The following is a 20,483-nucleotide window of genomic DNA, read 5'->3' as shown; positions in this document are numbered from 1 at the left end:
TTTAAATTATGCTTCCGCTGTGCATTATATAATTGTGTGGTTTGACTACATTGTTGCCAACATCGTCACGGTAATCCCCCACCGGGCCCACCGGTGAGACACGTGGAAATCGGGGTGTGACAAAGGGGCAGTGGGACTACTCCATTGGTTTGAAAAGCTCGAGTCAGTGTTCGAGATGTGCGAATGCCCTGAGGCTCGAAGGGTCAAGTACGCCACTGGCACGTTAGAAGGGATTGCGCTCACCTGGTGGAACGCGCAAGTACAGATCTTAGGGTTGGCAGCTGCTAACGCCACACCCTGGAACGACTTCAAGGAACTCATCAAGCGAGAATACTGCACGCGTGACGATATTCACAAGTTGGAGAATGAGTTTTATCACTTGAAGATGACGGGGTCAGAGATAGAAGCTTACACGAAGCGGTCGAACGAACTGGCTATCTTGTGTCCAACCATGGTAGACCCTCCAATTAAGCGCATCGAGTTGTACCTCAAGGGTCTAGCCTCAGAAATCCAGAGCCATGTTACGTCGGCTAACCTCGACAACATTCAAGACATCCAGTGTCTTGCTCATCGCCTCACGGATCAGGCGGTGGAACAGAACAAGTTGCCCAAACGCATCAGTGCTACCGCATCAGCCACTACTCCCACTACACCCAGTGACAACAAAAGAAAGTGGGATGGGGATTCTAGCAAAGGTTCAGCAACAGTTCAGTCTCAAGCTCAGCAGCAGAAGACTGACCACTACCAGAGTCCTAGTCAGCAAACCTCTGGTGGTCATAGACAGAGAAGGTATCAAGGGTTTCACCCCAAGTGTCACAACTGCAACAGACATCACAGCGGCCAGTGCAACAAGGGTCGTTGTCAAAGATGTCTCAAGATGGGTCACGAGGCCAAAGACTGTAGGAGCCCACGGCCTGCAAATCAGAACCAGCAACCGCAACAACCAGCTCCACAGAACCCACAGCAGCAGCAGACACAGCGTGGAAACCAGGGATGTTTCCAGTGTGGGGCTGAAGGTCATTTCAAACGCGATTGTCCTCAACTGAACCAGAACCAGAATCGCAACAACAATAACTAGGGCAACGGGAACAACAACAACGGGGGAAACAACAACAACAATGGCAACGAGGCAAGGGGTCGAGCTTTCGTGTTAGGACGAGGAGACGCAATGAACGATCCCAATGTGGTTATGGGTAAGTTTCTCCTTGACGATATTTATGTTATTGTTTTATTTGATTCGGGTGCGGATACAAGTTATATTTCTGTGAAAGCCAGTAAATTGTTAAAACGTACATCAACACCCCTAAACACCAAACACGTCGTAGAACTAGCTAATGGTAAGAATTTAGAAGCCACGCAGATAGTCAGGGGTTGTAGTATTGTCTTAGCCGGTCAGGCTTTCTCCATCGACCTTATTCCCATAGTCTTGGGAAGCTTCGACATCGTCATAGGGATGGATTGGTTATCCCAACATCAGGCAGAGATCTTATGCAGTGAGAAGATTATTCGCATTCCATGTTCTGGTCAAGAACCTCTCGAAGTTCAAGGTGACAAGAGTGGTGCAGTGGTAGGCATCATCTCTTTCTTGAAGGCTCAGAAGTGTCTGCGGAAGGGTCACACCGCAATCTTGGCACTCGTTTCGGATGCATCAGTGAAGGAAAAGAAACTGGAGGATATCCCAGTTGTACGCGACTACCCTCAGGTGTTTCCTGAAGACTTACCTGGCTTACCGCCTCACCGTCAGGTCGAATTTCAAATCGAGCTCGCTCCAGGAGCAGCACCCATAGCTCGCGCACCATATCGTCTAGCTCCACCAGAATTGGAGGAACTGTCAAAGCAGCTACAAGAGCTCTTGGAAAAGGGCTTCATTCGTCCAAGCTCTTCGCCTTGGGGAGCTCCAGTATTATTCGTGAAAAAGAAGGACGGCACTTACAGGATGTGCATCGACTACCGTGAACTGAACAAGGTGACGGTGAAGAACCGTTATCCTCTTCCACGCATAGACGACTTATTCGACCAGTTGCAAGGGTCGTGCTACTATTCAAAGATAGACCTAAGGTCAGGTTATCATCAGCTGAGAGTCCGGGAGGAGGACGTCTCCAAAACAGCATTCAGAACTCGCTACGGTCACTACGAGTTTCTTGTCATGTCGTTCGGGTTAACGAACGCACCTGCCGTATTTATGGACCTTATGAACAGGGTATGCAAACCCTATCTTGACAAGTTCGTCATTGTTTTCATCGACGACATACTGATCTACTCCAAGAGTCAGGAGGAACACGAGCAGCACCTACGCCTTATTTTGGAACTCCTTCGGAAGGAACATCTGTACGCTAAGTTTTCGAAATGCGACTTCTGGCTTCGTGAAGTCCACTTTCTAGGCCACGTAGTGAACAAGGATGGGATCCATGTCGATCCATCCAAGGTAGACTCGATCAGGAACTGGCCTGCACCACGTACGCCAACGGAAATACGCCAATTCTTAGGTTTGGCGGGTTACTACAGACGGTTTATTAAAGACTTTTCAAAGATTGCTCAGCCGCTTACACTACTGACACAGAAGGGTGTCACCTACCGTTGGGGCAACACGCAGGAAACTGCTTTTCAGCACTTAAAGGATAGACTTTGCAGTGTACCTATCCTCTCATTGCCAGAGGGCACAGACGATTTTGTAGTATACTGTGATGCATCCATCCAGGGTATGGGATGTGTATTGATGCAGCGGGATAAGGTCATTGCTTACGCTTCGCGCCAACTTAAGATTCATGAACGGAACTACACGACGCACGACTTAGAGCTGGGAGCTGTTGTTTTTGCGCTCAAGATATGGCGACACTACCTGTACGGTACCAAGTGCACAATTTACACCGATCACAGGAGTCTCGAGCATATTCTTAAGCAAAAGGATTTGAACATGCGTCAACGAAGATGGGTCGAACTACTGAATGATTACGAATACGCTATCAAGTATCATCCAGGCAAAGCCAATGTTGTGGCTGACGCCCTTAGTCGAAAGGACACCTTACCGAAGCGCGTGCGAGCGCTACAGCTTACAATTCAGTCTAGCCTTCCAGCACAGATACGAAATGCTCAGGTAGAAGCATTGAAACCCGAAAATGTCAAAGCTGAAGCCTTACGCGGCTCACGACAACGAATGGAACAGAAGGCAGACGGCGCCTACTATGTAACGGGGCGTATTTGGGTCCCACTTTATGGCGGTCTACGAGAGCTTGTGATGGACGAAGCACACAAGTCTCGCTACTCGGTACATCCAGGGTCGGACAAGATGTACCACGACCTCAGAACTACTTATTAGTGGCCTAGCATGAAGGCCCACATCGCTACTTACGTTGGCAAGTGCTTGACCTGTGCGAGAGTCAAGGTGGAATACCAGAAACCAGCGGGCCTACTTCAGCAACCCACGATACCGTAATGGAAATGGGAAGAAATTTCCATGGATTTCGTTACAGGCCTACCTAGATCCCAGCGGGGGAATGATACCATATGGGTGATCGTGGATCGACTCACCAAGTCTGCACATTTCCTAGCTATAAAGGAAACGGATAAGTTCTCCACTCTCGCAGACATTTACCTTAAAGAAGTTGTTTCGAGGCACGGGGTGCCCACTTCCATCATTTCGGATCGGGATGCACGATTCACGTCAGAACTATGGCAAGCGATGCACAAATCTTTCGGCTCACGGTTAGACATGAGCACAGCGTATCACCCTCAGACGGATGGGCAGTCTGAGCGTACGATCCAAACTCTCGAAGACATGCTTCGGGCATGCGTTATAGACTTCGGCAACGGTTGGGAAAAGCACCTCCCTTTGGTGGAGTTCTCATATAATAACAGTTATCACACCAGCATACAAGCCGCTCCATTCGAGGCATTGTATGGACGTAAATGCCGGTCACCTCTCTGTTGGGCAGAGGTGGGGGATAGTCAGATTACGGGTCCAGAGATTGTAGTGGACGCCACAGAAAAGATAGCACAGATACGACAACGCATGGCGGCAGCACGCGACCGTCAGAAAGCCTACGCGGACAAGCGTAGAAAGCCTTTGGAATTTCAGGTCGGGGACCGGGTTTTACTCAAAGTCTCACCCTGGAAGGGTGTGGTTTGTTTTGGCAAACGGGGCAAACTAAATCCGCGGTACGTCGGGCCATTCGAAATCATAGAGAAGATTGGCAAAGTGGCCTACAAGCTAAACCTACCAGCTGAACTCGGGGCAGTTCACAATGTTTTCCACGTATCGAATCTGAAGAAATGCTTGTCAGACGAGACCCTAATAATTCCATTGAAAGAGCTCACTATCGACGAGCGGTTGCAGTTCGTCGAGGAACCTGTAGAAATCACGGACCGGGATGTGAAGGTCCTCAAACACAAGAGAATCCCTCTTGTCCGAGTTCGTTGGAACTCCAAACGTGGCCCAGAGTACACCTGGGAACGCGAAGACAAGATGACAGAAAAGTACCCCCAGTTATTTGGAACCAATGCAACCACTACTGAGGCTGAAGCTACTACTGCGGAATTTCGGGACGAAATTCCAGATCAACGGGGGGAGGATGTGACACCCCAGGAAAACCAGTGAACGATATAACCTACCTAGCTTCCTCAGTGAGTGCGTACCAAATTTCGGGACGAAATTTCTTTTTAGTTGGGGATAATGTGACAACTCGTATTTCCAAACCGACCTCTGTACTTTGATGTAACGTTACGTGCCTATGTGATACTTTGATTTAATGATTGTTATGTCTATGTGCATTGTATTATGTAATGTGTGTGTATATTTAACGGCCCGAACCGCACAACACGAATTGATCGCACAAGCCCATTTGGGCCACACCTTGTAATCGGACACCATAGGGCAGCCGAGTTGGGCTCGGCCCACTCCTCTTGATCGTGTAAATTCCCATAGTTGGGGATTGGTATTCTCATTTGTCACAAAACATAACACACACAAGTTACACCAAACCCTAGAAGCTCTCTCTCTCTCTCGTTTCTCTTGGAACCCGACGGCAACAACACTTTGGCGATCGAAGATCTTGTTCCTCATTCGGATCACCCTCTCTCTCTCCTTGTTTGATTCTAACCGGTTAGTGATTACCGAATTACATTTGTTGATTAGTTTTGGTTGACATGATGTTACGGGATAACTAGGGTTCTTGTTATGAATAATTGAATGGTTCTTGATGTGGTAACAATCATATGATTCGGGTTGCATGTTGTTAATTTGGAACCGTAGATGTTAATCGGATTTGATGTAGATATGATTCCCTGTTATGTTCTTATGATTTGGTTGGTTAACTTATTGTTGTTCTAGTTAATCGGATCATGTTACTATTGCATAAGTATTAGGATTGTTGATTATTGCTTGTTCATGTTTAAACCGGTTAGGGTTCATATGAAAGGCATGATAAATTTCCTGTTTGATCGATAATATGCTAGATGAATGATTGGAAACTTGTTAATTGATTGTTGTGATAAGTTTGGAAACTTGGATAAGTGTAACCGATCTGCATGAAATCAGGAAATCTGTTACAATTTGATAGTCTCGACACGGTTGCGAGTCGAGACCGTGTGATCTCGACCTAAGCATGATACCCCGAGACCGACATTGCGAGTCCCGTTGCGACTCGAGACCTCACACCGACACACAGCAGCACCAACCGAGACCGAGGTTGCAGGTCCAGTTGCGACTCGAGATCATCCTTGTTGCGACTCGAGACTTCGGAACCAGCCCAACTCGAGACCGCTTGGTCTCGACTCGAGACCGCTTGGTCTCGACTCGAGACTGTGAGCACGGGCACCTTATTAGACTGTTTAAATCTTTTTGGGCCGAGAAGAATATTGGGTTGTTTATGTTGATTGGGCCGGGGTGTTAGATCGCACAACATGTTGTCGGATCGCACAACATGTTGGACCGGGTACATTTGGGCTTAGATTTTAGAACGCACAAGCATGATTATGTTATGCTCTTGACTGTTAACGTGTAATACGTGTTTGCTATGATTTAATACGTGCATTACTTGAAGTCAAAACCTGACTTGTGTGATAACCCTGTTAGGACGTGGTTGACCACTCATAGTTCAAGAAACCCTTTTTGTGTATCTGCCGAGCAAACCAAGGTGAGTTCACACAGCCAAGGCATGGGATTCCCGGGTTGGGAATTGGGTTGGAATGTTTGATATGGAATGACTACTCGTACTTACGAAATCACTAGACTATAGACCATCGTCCTCAGGATAGTCAGGACACTTACGTAAAACCTACGTAAACTAGTATTTACCATTGTCTCCCAGGTCGGGAGGACACTTACGTAAATCCTACGTAACCTAATACCCACTACTGTCTTCCGGGTCGGAAGGACACTTACGTAAATCCTACGTAAACCCCACACGTACCACTGTCCTCGGGGAAGGGCACTCACGTAAATCCTGCGTGACCTAGTACGTATTCCTGTTCTCGGATTAAGAAGAACACATGGTTGCAAATAGTCTAGTAAGTACCATAATGGGAAGCCCCCGTTAGTAAAGATAAACGTGGGAATCCCCCACTGGTAATATACATACAAGGCATGGGAAACCCCTACCATTAGTACATACATGCATGGGAAGCCCCCAACTAGATGAACATACTCATTACTATTACGAAACTTACTTTCTGTGAACTCGCTCAACTAGTTGTTGATTATCTGCTGCATGCCTTGCAGGACCTTAGGTACATTATGGAGCTTGCACAGGGAGGAGCAGGTCGTTGTGGGATACGGATTGTGAACAATATTTGAACTTATAACTTATTTTGGGTTTTCATTATTATGCTTCCGCTACCTAAACAAAGTTTGGTTTGAACATCAATCGTATTGATTTGGGTTTTTGAACTACTTTAACTATTATATGCTTGTTCAATATGATTGGTGGCTTGATCCTGGTCATGTCACGCCTCCAAGCGGTGGTACTCCGCGTGTGGGATTTTGGGGGTGTGACAAAACTGGAAATGTAAAATTTGAAAATGTCAATCTTATAGACAGTCTAAAATTCAACCTCCTGAGTGTGTCACAAAAGAGTGACAAGGGGTATGGCTCATTCTTCACAAAGGATTGTTGGACCAGATTGGTTGATAAGATTGAAGCAATAATAAAAAATGGAACAACAAAACTTGTTGCTCAAAGAAGTGGCAATGTTTACGTTGTTGATATGTCAAAGGAGTGCCCCAAAGCTGATGCCTGTCTGTTCTCAGTTGCATCAAACAAAGAGACAAAATTATGCATAGGAGATTGGGGCACACAAATCTTAAGACAATCACTGCCATTTCAAAACAGGGGTTAGTAAGAGGTTTACCTCAAAAACTATTCACCTGTCCTGAGCATTGTGTTTCCTGGTTAAAAGGAAAACAACATAAAAGCTCTTACAAATCCATTGATGAGTCCAAAACAACCAAATGTTTGCAAATGCTTCATATGGATTTGTTTGGCCCAGTTAAAGTCATGAGTCTTAAGAAAAAGAGATATTGCTTGGTTATTGTTGATGACTTTTCTAGGTTTACATGGACTTACTTTTTACATTCAAAAGATGAGACTGCAGGCATTCTGGAAGACTTTGTGAAACAGGTTGAAAAGCAGTTTGACCTTCCAGTAAAAATCTTCAAAAGTGACAATGGCACAGGGTTCAGGAGCAAGGAGTTGGATGATTTCTGTGTGTCAAAAGGAATTGTGAGGCAATACAGCATTCCAAGAACACCAGAACAAAATGGGGTTGTTAAAAGAAAGAACAAAACCTTGATTGAGGCTGCCAAAACCATGCTTGCTGATTCAGGTTTGCCATTAACTTTTTGGGCAGAGGCAGTAAACACTGCTTGCTATGTCCAAAACAGAGTTTTAATCAACCCCAGGCATCAAAAGACTGCTTATGAACTGTTGTATAAAATAAAGCCATTAATCTCATATTTCAAAGTTTTTGGCTGCCCATGCTTCATTTTAAACTTAAAAGATTCTATCTCAAAGTTTGCAGCTAAAATTGATTGTGGTTATCACCTGGGGTACTCAACCACTGCTAAGGCCTACAAAGTGTTTAACACAAGGACCAAAACAGTGGAAGAGACTTTGAATGTAAAGTTCAATGAACTTTCATCAATGAAAATCCTAGCAAATCCTACAGAATTGTTTGATCTTGATAAATTCACTTTTGAAAATACTGCTGTCAAGACTACTAGTGCAGGTTCTTCAGAAAATTCATCACCAGACTATGGGTATGAGATCATCCTACCTCAGCAAAAGTCTGTCACAATGGGAAGAGCAGCAGATGTTCAAAACAGCTGTCAAAGCTCAACCACTGCTACCTCAACAGTTGTTGACCAAAGTAGCCCTTTAACCCCTGCTTCCATATCATCAAACATTGCTGACAAAAGTCCTCAAACAGTGGATCAAAGTCAGCATGTGTCCACACCATTACCTCTTATTCCACCACCTTTTGAAGCCACTGCTGGATCATCAAAGTCACCAGTAGTGGCTTGCTCAGATGAGTCACATCTGCAGCTCTCACCACTTAATGCCATTGTTCCATACCAAGGAGAGTTAATCTTCTTGAAATCTCATCCACCAGACCAAATTATTGGCAACATCAATGAAGGGGTACTCACAAGAAGTTAATCCCAAAACATTTGTCTTTTTGCTGGTTTTCTATCTCTCCATCAGCCAGTCAAGTACCAAGAGGCACTGAAAAACAATAGCTGGGTAGAAGCCATGCAAGAGGAGCTCCAACAGTTCAAAAGACAACAAGTATGGGAGCTTGTACCACTGCCAGAGGGTGTAGGACCGGTTTTGATACCGTTCGATTGCGTAACGAAGGTTCGACGTGCGGAATCCGTGAACGTGCGTGACCGAACACACAATAACGTATTAGAAACGTGATTTTATTGCAAGATATGACGTGAACGATACAAAAATCACGTGGAGAGAGTTTTCTCTCTCTAGACTTTCTCTCTATAGACTTGAATCACCAAAATCACAAATGGAGCCAAAAGTCTTAAAACTAACACTATCACTCCCTATTTATAGGCCAAGGCTTTTAATGAAACTTTTCATTAATTACAAGATTGAAACCTTGCCTTTTGACTAGAAATAACACTATAAAGACTTGATTTCTTCAGTTTCTCGCTACGGCTCGGATTGACGAAGGCGATAGACATTAATGCACTAACAATCTCCCCCTTGGATATTACCGCAGTCAATCTCGTAGCGTCTTGTCTTTCTCTTTCTCGAACAGAATCCCCGTGGATCTGTCTTCGAGCTTCCGTTGCTCTTCCTATCAATCAGACTTCTTTGCTTCAGGCTCCCCCTTTCGTCAAGCTTCCGTGCTTTTGGGATCGACGCCTGGCTTTTCTGTAGCAACAGAATCAGAAACCTACACATCTCAAACACTCTATTAACAATCAACAATGTTGTGATTCAACTTAATGAATCAACTAAACATTTGAGACTTTTTCACATTTTAAATTTATCAACTTTGAAACATTCCAAAATCTGATTCAAATTAATGAATCATCTTAAACATTTCAAACCATTTAACCAACCTGTCTGTTCATCATGTTTAGCCTTTGACATTTTGAATATCAGTTTTTCAACATCAGTTGTCGAAAATCTTTTTGGATTTTTTTCAATAATATGAAACATAAATGCAATAGCAGAAATTAAATGCAGAAATGAAATATGTACAAACATATTTTTGTGAGTTTGTGCAAGAGGATCATATCAGTTTTTGAGACATATCACCAACACCGTTAAGCTTTTAAACATTTCAAATTTTAAACAATTTACCTAGATTGTCAGTATATTGGTCCACTTTAAATTTTCACACAAATTTCAATTGATTCGAGATACGATATTAATGTTTTAGAAACTTGAATTTAAATGTGTATCACTCCACTTGAATATACTCCCGTATCCAGATCCCAATGTTCGGTCTTACAGGTGAGTATACCACAGATGATATCTGTTAAGGGGTAAATTGCGAGGGCCGTGAGAGCTCAGGTCGATACTTCCGTATACGCAGAGAGATGACGGCTTCGACTTTCGGTGGATCCCTTTTAGAGGATCTTTTGTTACAACAGCAGTGACTATCAATTTTATTGTTTTATCAACTTGCTGAGGGCCGCGCTTATATTTCAAAGCATTTTGTAGAAAGTATTATTCGGGGACTAGGTCAGTATTTCCATACAGCAGAAGTCCCGGAATAATACCCCAGATATCACTGAGTATAAAGACCTAGTATCTCAGAAAGAGGGATCTTTCAAACAAGATTTCGGGGGTTACCCATATATCCAAGAATAGTTACCCACGAATTAAGCAAGTTTGAATTTAGGTTTTTATCTCAATTCAATTTACTAAGTGTGCAAAAAATCTACTGACACATCCATAGTAAGATTGTTTATCACTTTTAAACATTACATATCTTTAGCGTGTTGTGATAGACCACTGATGTACTATCATTTCCTCTTTTATGCAACAAAAAATCATTTTTGATTTTTCAATGTTTTTGACATTTTCAAATTTTCTAATTTTTTTTTAAATTTTTCTCCCCCTAAAATCAAAATATGTTTCAATTTTGATTTTCTGAGAAAATTTGAAACAAAGTGTACAAACTTGACAACTTGATGAGAATCACTTCAATTCTCCATCCACCTGACATAAACAATCAGAACTCCCCCTCACAACAAACTATTTTCCCATTATGATTTCAAAACACTTAAGTTTGTTTTAATCAAAATGGTTTTTCTGGAAAAATTAGTTTTTTTACCAATCATTTGTAAATTCGGGGTCACTTCATCACATTGTTTTCTTCATCCACATGACAGATTTTACAATTTCAGTTTTAGATCTCAAACATCACTTGTAGAAAATCAAGTACAACTTAATTTCCCTGATTTCATGAAATGTGCCGATTCATGTTCCACGCTTACCAACCTGGGAACTCCGGCAAGTCAGGTTTTTCAGTTAAAGAGATTCATCCAAGCCTGACGGTCCTTGGGTGATTTTGAATTTTTGTTCAACAATGGTGGAAAATTTGCATCATCCATTGTTAAATCAGAATTCTCAACTTTTACCTCAACACATGGCTCTTCTGGCTTTACCACACCAGAATCATTGCCTGAATGTGGCTTGTCTAACTTTGATGAGCCAGATTCATCGCCGACATGTGGCTCCTTTGTTTCCAAAGAAACAGATTCATCGCCAGTAACTTTCTTCTTCTTCTTTCTCTCTTCTGTCCTCAAATTTGTATCTGATGAATTCATCTTGCTTGACTTTGCAGTCGAGGAAAGTGATTCATCAGAACTCTTATTCGATCTGTCCGGTGAACCCGAGGACAAAATCCTTTCGAGATACTCTCGTGCTTTCTTCCTCTTCTTCCTCAGTTTGTCTTTCTACCCTTGTGAAAGCTTCACTTTCTGTTTTTGAACTTTCTGTTCTTTGACTTTCTGTTCTGAAACTTTCAGTTCCTTGGGCTTTTCTTTGACTTTGACTGACTTCATTACCCTTTTCTGAGATACATCCCTCGATCTTTCATTGGATCTCATTGGGCAATCCCTGGCAATGTGACCTCTGATTTGACAGTTATAGCATCTTCTCGTCTCATAACTCCAATTCTGGCAGTTAACAGCAATGTGTCCTTGATAGCCGCAACGGTAACACACTCTGTTATCATACCAATCACCATTTTCACACCAAACGCTCAGATCAAAGCACTGTTTGGCTTGGTGATACTCTTTCCTCCTCTTGATTGTTGGATTTGACTTTTGAGCACTGTGGTCAAACCTGCACCACTTATTACCAACAATTTTTGAGTTTTCATTTTCCAATTTTTGTGGTTTTTGATTTCGATTGGATGATCGATCTGATGAGCTTTTATTTTCTTTTTGTACAATTTTCTCAGTTTTAATTTTTTGTCTCTGTTCCGCTTTCTTCTTCAAAGGTTTTTGCTTAGAGCATTCTCCTTTTCAGTCGATTGTAGAACAGTTTTCTGAAATTTTTCTTTTAATTTCAAAAACAATTTTTGTTTTTCAATTTTTTCATTTTCATCATCAGATTTTTCATCACAATCTTCAACTTTGACATTGTCAAAGTTTGTGACACTGTCACTTATTCCAACTGAATTGATCGGTTTTGGACATGGAATATTCAAATACTCTGAAGAAGTCACAAAACCATTCAATTTCGTTTCAAGCTCGTTGATTTTCTTTCGAGCTTGCTCTCCTTCTTTTTCAAGTTGAATAATCTTCTGAAGATGAGAATTTATCATTTTTTGCTTTTCGATGTTGTTTTTGCTAAACACATCTCTCCCATCTTCAAGAATTTTTATTTGACTTTGAAAATCTTTTTCAATTTTTACTTTTTCATTTTCTAAATTTTTTATTTGAATTTTCAAATCATTTTCTGAATTTTTAAAATTTTTGTTTTCTAATGTCAAACTCTCTAAATCCCTCAAGAGTTTGGCATTTTCGGATTTCAGATTTTCACAATTTAAGCACTTCTCTGTCATCTTTTCAGCTTCAGCTTTCTTCTCAACCTTGATAGCTGAAATATCTTTAACCTGCTCCTCTACCTCATGAACAATTTCTTCAGATTTGACTTTTAATTCAACAGTTGCTACTTCATGATTCTTCTCTCCTGAATCAGACTTCAATTTTCTAATCTTTTGAAATTCAAGTTCTTGAGCTTGAATCTTTTCAATGAACAAGCTCAAATTGAAAAATTCATAGTTTGAATTGTTCTTCAACATCATCAAGTAAGTACTCCACTCATCATATGGCAATGCGTTTGCCAATTTGTCTTTCAAATCCTCATTGGTCTTGATTATCTTCAATCTCCCCATCTCCACAACTAGAAGACAATACCTTTCGATCAACTCTTCTATAGACTCTCCCTTGATACCTGTAAAATTATCAAATTTGTTCAGTGCTATATAAATCTCAGAATCCATGCTTCGGTAATGAAAGATTCACGAAAACAGATTTTCGAATGATACGAGAATTCACACACTCTAAAATCCATTCAGTTTTTTTCAAAACAAATGAATCAGATGAATATCTGAAAAACCGGTGACAACAGATCGGGTGAAGATTCGCTCGTGCGTGTATCCGATGCTCAACAAATCACCTTGAATCACCTGCAAACAAACAAACACACAATCTGTTTAAACGAACTGAATACGTAAAAGTGTGTGTGTGAAGTCAATCTAAGACTCGTTGTCGAAAATTTGCGGATTCGATCCAATGTTGTTCGGGTGAAATACAATATATCAGTCCAAATTTTTAACTCAACTTGCAACCCAATTTTACTAAAATGACCAGGCCCAAATGTACTAATCAAACAATTTCAGTAGCCCAACCCGATATCTAATTTTCTAAGCTCAAACCACTTATATGTCTGATCAAATCTCGTTCACAAGTCACTAACACCATTTTACACAAGGTAATTTATTGACTTGCCAGAGTTCTTGTTCAAAACAACTCGTTCACGTGATGTATTTATTGAAGTTTATTACTTGGCTTACACTATAGACTGACAAATGAATATGATTGAGCTGAGTGATTAGAGATTATCAAAATAACAACATCTCATGCACTACTAATGATTGAGCCGACACTAAGTGACTGACAACACATGCAAATTCATTTGAATATTATAATGACACTTAATCGCACATGGGCTGTAAATGACAGACACTTACTATGATTGGGCCGAGATAACATGCAATACTGACAGTTGTATTGATTGGGCCGTAACTTGTTCTCAAATGAATGAAAAATACAAACACATGCAAGCCTATTATAATCTCGTGGCTGTTGATTGGACCTCAATTATATCATGACCGTTTTAATGGCTTTAATATGCATGTGCCGACAACTTGACTAGATCAACTTTAAATCACATTAATATCCTAGTTCACAATGCATTCATATGAATGGGGCGAAAACTATGACTTGTTTTTATCTTTCAGTACACACATGGGCCGACGATGGGCCGGTGACAGTAAATGTATATTGAATCTGATTGGACCTCAAATTTAACTAATCAGATCACAATCAAACCTTTGGCCGTTCAAATGAAATGAGCTGACACAAATCACACATTCACCAATGTACATTAAATGTTTCACATGCAGCCGACACCTTTCTCGATCAAAATCACATGCAAGAACCGAATGATCACTTTTAATTGGATTTTATGATTGGACCGAACAAGCAGTTCATATGAACAGGCTGACACTTTCACGTGACTACTTTGGGCCGCACACTTAACACACTGCAATATCACATGATTAATGAACAAACCGACATCTTTATGAATTCGAGTTTCTGATTGGGACGTCCATAATTCACATCCAATTTTTGTAATTATCAAAACACTATTTATCAGTCAATATCATTTAAGAATCTGACAACAATCAGATGATATCCTTATTTCATTTGACCGTTTGAGCGAAACCACAAGATATGATGTCACTATGAGCGAACCACTGAATGTACTTAAAAGCGAACCACAACATAATGCACAATGAATGGACCTTATGGACTTTTGTCACTAAAAGCGGACCTAAACTATCACATGAGCGGACCTAAACTATCACATGAGCGGACCTACTGCTATCCTATAAGCGGACCTACACATGTTCATTCAAGCGGATCTAGAATATGTTCATTCAAGCGGACCTAAACATGTTCATACAAGCGGATCTAGAATATGTTCATTCAAGCAGACCTGAATTTTGACGCAAAAACGAACCGAAAAACTTCGATTACTCCTAAACTGGTAAGAATTTGGATCTGAAACTTGGTAGGGTTATAGATCAGGTGTTTTCGCACAACATATCAAAAATTCAGCCGATTCTGACCGTAAAATCCCGTTCAATTTGACGTTTTTCAGTGAAAAACGTGATAAAAGTAAAAAAAATGAAGAAGTTGATGAAAATCGGCTCTGAAATCGCTGAAATCTGGTACGAATCAATGCGTTTGATCAGTGCAATCGAGCTCCTAGCTCTGATATCACTTGTAGGACCGGCTTTGACACCGTTCGATTGCGTAACGAACGTTCGACGTGCGGAATCCGTGAACGTGCGTGACCGAACACACAATAACGTACTAGAACCGTGATTTTATTGAAGAATACGACGTGTCCGATACAAAAATCACGTGGAGAGAGTTTTCTCTCTCTAGACTTTCTCTCTCTATACTTGAATCACCAAAATCACAAATGAGCTAAAAATTCTTAAAACTAACACTATCACTCCCTATTTATAGGCCAAGTCTTTTAATGAAACTTTTCATTAATTACAAGATTGCCACCTTGCGTTTTGACTAGAAATAACACTATAAAGACTTGATTTCTTCAGTTTCTCGCTACGGCTCGGATTGACGAAGGCGATAGACATTAATGCACTAACAGAGGGTGTAAGTCCTATTGGCACAAAGTGGGTCTTCAAAAACAAAACTGCTGAAAGGGGCATTGTTGTCAAGAATAAAGCTAGGCTTGTGGTTCAAGGTTTCAGACAAGAAGAGGGCATTGATTATGATGAAACATTTTCCCCTGTAGCAAGACTTGAAGCTATCCGATTATTTCTAGCCTTTGCTGTCAGCCACAACATCAAGGTGTATCAAATGGATATAAAATGTGCATTCCTTTATGGTAAGATTCAAGAGGAGGTTTATGTTTGTCAACCTCCAGGCTTTGAGGATCCATTTAATCCAAATCATGTCTACAAGCTGAACAAAGCTTTGTATGGCTTGAAACAAGCACCAAGGGCCTGGTATGAAACTCTTTTCACCTTTTTACTTTCCATTGGGTTCACAAGAGGTAAAATAGATAAAACACTGTTCTTAAAATGGAAAGGAAAGGACTTGATGATCGTCCAAATTTATGTGGATGACATCATTTTTGGAAGCACATGCAATAAAATGTGTGAAGAGTTCAGAAAACTCATGACAGCTGAGTTTGAAATGAGTGCAATGGGTGAACTCCAGTGTTTTCTTGGTCTCCAAGTAAGACAACTGCAAAATGACACTTTTATCCATCAAGGCAAATATGCCAAAGAACTTTTAAAGAAATTTGCCATGGATGATTGTAAGCCATGCAGTACACCCATTGCAACCAATAAATTAGTCATGTCCGATGAGAAGGATGATTTGGTTGATCAGACCTTATATAGAAGCATGATTGGGTCTTTATTGTACCTAACCGCATCTAGACCAGACATCATGTTTGCAACATGTGTCTGTGCAAGATCCCAATCAACCCCTAGAAAGTCAAACCTTATTACTGTAAAAAGGATATTCAGATACCTCAAAGGTGCTCCCACACTTGGTATCTGGTATCCAGCTGATGGTAAAATTGAGCTTTCAGGTTTCTCAGATAGTGAGTTTACTGGATGTGACAAGACAAGGAAGTCCACTTCAGGAGGGTGCCAATTCCTAGGCAATTGCTTAGTGTCTTGGCAAAGCAAAAAGCAAGCAGTTGTTTCCACATCCATTGATGAGGCAGAATATATAGCTGCTGCAAGCTGTACAGCCCAAGTGCTTTGGCTTCAAAATCAGTTGCTGGATTTTGGTATCACTGCCTTGAAGACACCACTCATGTTGGACAGCCAAGCAGCAGAATATATCATCAAAAATCCAGTTTCCCATTCAACCACCAAACACATTGACATCAGACATCACTTTGTGAGGGATTGCTATGAAAAAGGTTTGATTTCTCTGCATCATGTTCCAACTAAGGATCAGCTGGCAGATGTGCTAACCAAAGCATTAGACACATCCACCTTTGGAAGCTTGATCTCTAGGATTGGCATGCTAAACATGGAATAACAGGCAAAATCCTGTTTTTCTATGAATAAAAGCATTAAAATGTTTTCAGAAAATCAAAAATCCATCCTTAAAAATAGCTAAAAATGAATTTCTCATCAAATCCTTAAAAGTCTGCCATAACCACTGATGGGTTCCAAAGTCTGTTCTACTTCAAAGTCTGTCCACTGCTGAAAGTCATCCCCTGTTCTCTCATTCTCTTGATAAGCACTGTTGTTCAAAATCAATGTTGTATCCACTGATGTGCTATCTACTGATAGTAAAAATCATCCACTGCTTCCATCTGTTACCGTTGCAACCGCTGCCTTCATTAGTAGTTTTCATAAAAGTACGGTCCTTCATTTTATCAGGGGATGGCACGTGGACAGTACATACTGGTCAGACCTTTTGTAACCGCTGCCACGTCAGCATTCACTCTTTCTCCATAAAACCCCCTTTTCAAACCCCCAAACAGGTTTTTACTGTCGAATTGAATTCATAAAAATTTTCTTCTCAAAGCAGTTTTCATCTCATTTCCTCAAATTCCTTCACAACTTTCTTCGATCGTCTTCTCCAAAATGACTAAATCGAAGTTCTGCACAAAATCCACTTCAAAATCATCTTCCAAAGAGGCCTCTCAAAAGGCTAAACCCATCGAAATCCCACACAAAACTTCTCACAACCTTCTGGGTCTTCTCATAAAACCTGGCACCACCGATTCTTTCGACTCCATCATTGATATCTTGTCTGCATCAAAGTACAAAACTTTGTTAATAGCAGATGCACCAATTTACTTGGCGACCCAAAGAGAGTTTTGGAAAAATGTAACCCTTGACAAACAAGGTGAGACTGTCATAGCCATTAACTCTTCTCTAAAAGGTAAAGCTGTTAAAATCACACCACAATCCATCTCGGAAGTCTTTCAACTCAATGATCAGCAAGGTAAAACCTTCTTTCCTAAAAACGAGTTAAAAATTGACTTTCTTGAAAGAGGATGCTGATACAATGATGAAGAGGGATACCTTACAAAAAGTTTTCCTCCCTTCTGCAACAAGGTTTTTATTTCATACCCTCCTAATGTGTGTTTCAAACAAAACTACTGCTTTTAATGAAATACCATTAAAGATTCAAAATCTAGGATATGCTATTCTTCAAGAAGAAAATTTTAATTATTCCTAGGAAATCTTTAATGATCTGGTTAAAAATGTTGAAACAAATTCATTCTTACTGTTTCCAAGATTTCTAAGTTATTATTTTGAAAAGAAACTTGGTAAGGATGATGCTTCTGCAATAAAACAAGGTGAATCTTTTCAAATAAACAACTTAACTGCTGAAACTTTGACACGAATGTCAACACCTTGCAAAACACAAGCAGAGGTGCCTGAGCAGAATTTAGCAGCTACCACTGCTCCTCAGGTATCTGCTGCTGAGCCCACTGCTCAAGCTGATCAAAGCAGCAAAACAACTACAATCCACAAAAAGCCAAAACAAAAGAAAATTCAAAAATCCCCCAAACCTATCAAAAAGGAAACTCTAGAGGATGAGATACCAGAGCAACTGCCTGTGACAGCACAAAAGTCACAAGAAACCACTGCTGCTACTTCCTCACAGCAGTTGGTAGAAATATCTCAACCCATGGCTGAAACTCCTCCTGCTTCTTCTCAAAAAGAACAGGTTGTACAAATAGGGACACCACAATATGATGCTCTGGAATCACTTGCTTCCATTATCCACAGCCTAATGCCCGGGGCCAATTCTCTTTCTACACCCAACCTCACATCGACACTTCCACCACAAACAAAGATCTTATTGGATGCAATCGATTTGAACCAGGCACAAACCAGTCCTTCTCAATCACTTGTCAATGAGAATATGCCTCAACAAATGACTTGGCCTGATGTATCAATCTTTGCTAACCCACCAACACAACCTGAGGAGGTTACACCCCTTGAGTTACAAGTAACTCTTGGTGGTAGTCCAAGTGAAGCAGCCACTACAAGTGTTGAACCCACTGGTTTACATTTGGACAGTGGTTACATCAATAAGACTTCCTTGGAGGCAATTCCTTCTATAGCACCTCTGATATCCACTAGTGAGTTTGTTTTGACCACTGGTACCATCAAAAGGTTATCAAGTGCTAAAGGAAGAAGACCCTAGTACCAAGAAAAAGGGGCATCAGTGGATAATGCTTGGAGTACACTCTCTGCATCAACCACTGATACAACCACTGTTAGTGGGAAATTAGATGATCCCATTAAATTGGGTGATGGTTTAAAGTACCTAGAATTGACGGATAGAATTGAAAAACTGGATACCTCTGTTGCAGAAATCAAAGAAATGCTGCATCAGTTGTTGAAAGTTCAACAGGTGCAACCCACTGCTGTTCCAATTCAAGCACCTGCTCCACCACAAGCACCTGCTGCGGATGAGTTATGGAATCTATTTTAACCTTTTCTCCATCAACAAAAACAAATGGCTGATCAACAACATGCAATACATGTCCAAGAGCTGAGAAACATTATGGAGTCTAGGTTCAGAAACACTCAGGCAGACATCAAGGCTATGAAGGCCCACATCTTGAAAACCACTGGCACTGCTCCTCCCACTGTTATCTTCATTGATCAACTACCCCCAGATAATGCCAAAAACGGTGAGAAAATCAAGGAGTGGAAGAAGAAGGGTATAGATGATGGGTCTGTATGTTGACTTAGAGAAGGATGCCATGACCAGAAAAATTCCCTTGCCAGATGGTAGAAAAAAGTTTAATGTTACCACAAATGCACTTGCTGAAGCAGTAGCAAGTGTAAAAAGGGACAGAGCGGCAAAGGACATGTTCAGGTGGAATGAGGAGAAAAGAGCTTATATGGAGCTGAATGCGTAGGGTTGTTCTGAGCTAGAGGATGTTAAAAATCCTGTGCCAAAAAGAAATCCCACTAGAAAAGTGAGGGAATCCAAATCCACACCATCCAGACTCACAAAGCATACTCCTAAACCACCGTCCAAAAGCCCCCAACATCAATCTTCCACCCAAACAGCTGTTGTAACTCCTGTTGTATCAACAACTGTTGGTACATCAGTGGTTTCAGCAGTTGTTAAACCAAAATACACCACTTCAACACACACTACTTCAACACACACCACAACCACTGCCATACCACCATCACCACCAAAAACAGCCACTCCACCATCATCCCTTGCCAAAAAGCAGAAGACAACAAATGTTACAACATCTGTTGTAATGGCAACAGTGGTTGAAACACCAGTTGTTTCAACAGCTGTTAGTCAATCACAAATCACTTCCTCTCAAATCACCACCACTGATCCACCCAAAACATCATCAACATCTCCTCAACCAAAAAGGAGAAGGTTAATCTTGAAAGATGATGACAATTCACCACCACCAAGATCTTCAAAACCTCTATCACTTGTCACAATTGCAAATCCCATTCCTCTCTCTTCAGCTCAGATTCAAAAGCCAATTGCTCCTGCAGGTGTTCAATTTCCTCTGGAACTTATAGCAGTTAGAGAAGAAATCAAATCTTTCTATTATGAGGATGACCCTGCAAAAAGGAATTGACCATCTGTTGAAGGTTACCCAAGGCCTAACAACATTGATGAATATTTGCAAGTCAAAGCTAAGCAAGCAGAGG

The sequence above is a fragment of the Helianthus annuus genome, chromosome 3 (assembly GCF_002127325.2).
Source record: "Helianthus annuus cultivar XRQ/B chromosome 3, HanXRQr2.0-SUNRISE, whole genome shotgun sequence".
Classification (NCBI taxonomy): Eukaryota; Viridiplantae; Streptophyta; class Magnoliopsida; order Asterales; family Asteraceae; genus Helianthus; species Helianthus annuus.
This window is presented reverse-complemented; position numbering follows the sequence as displayed.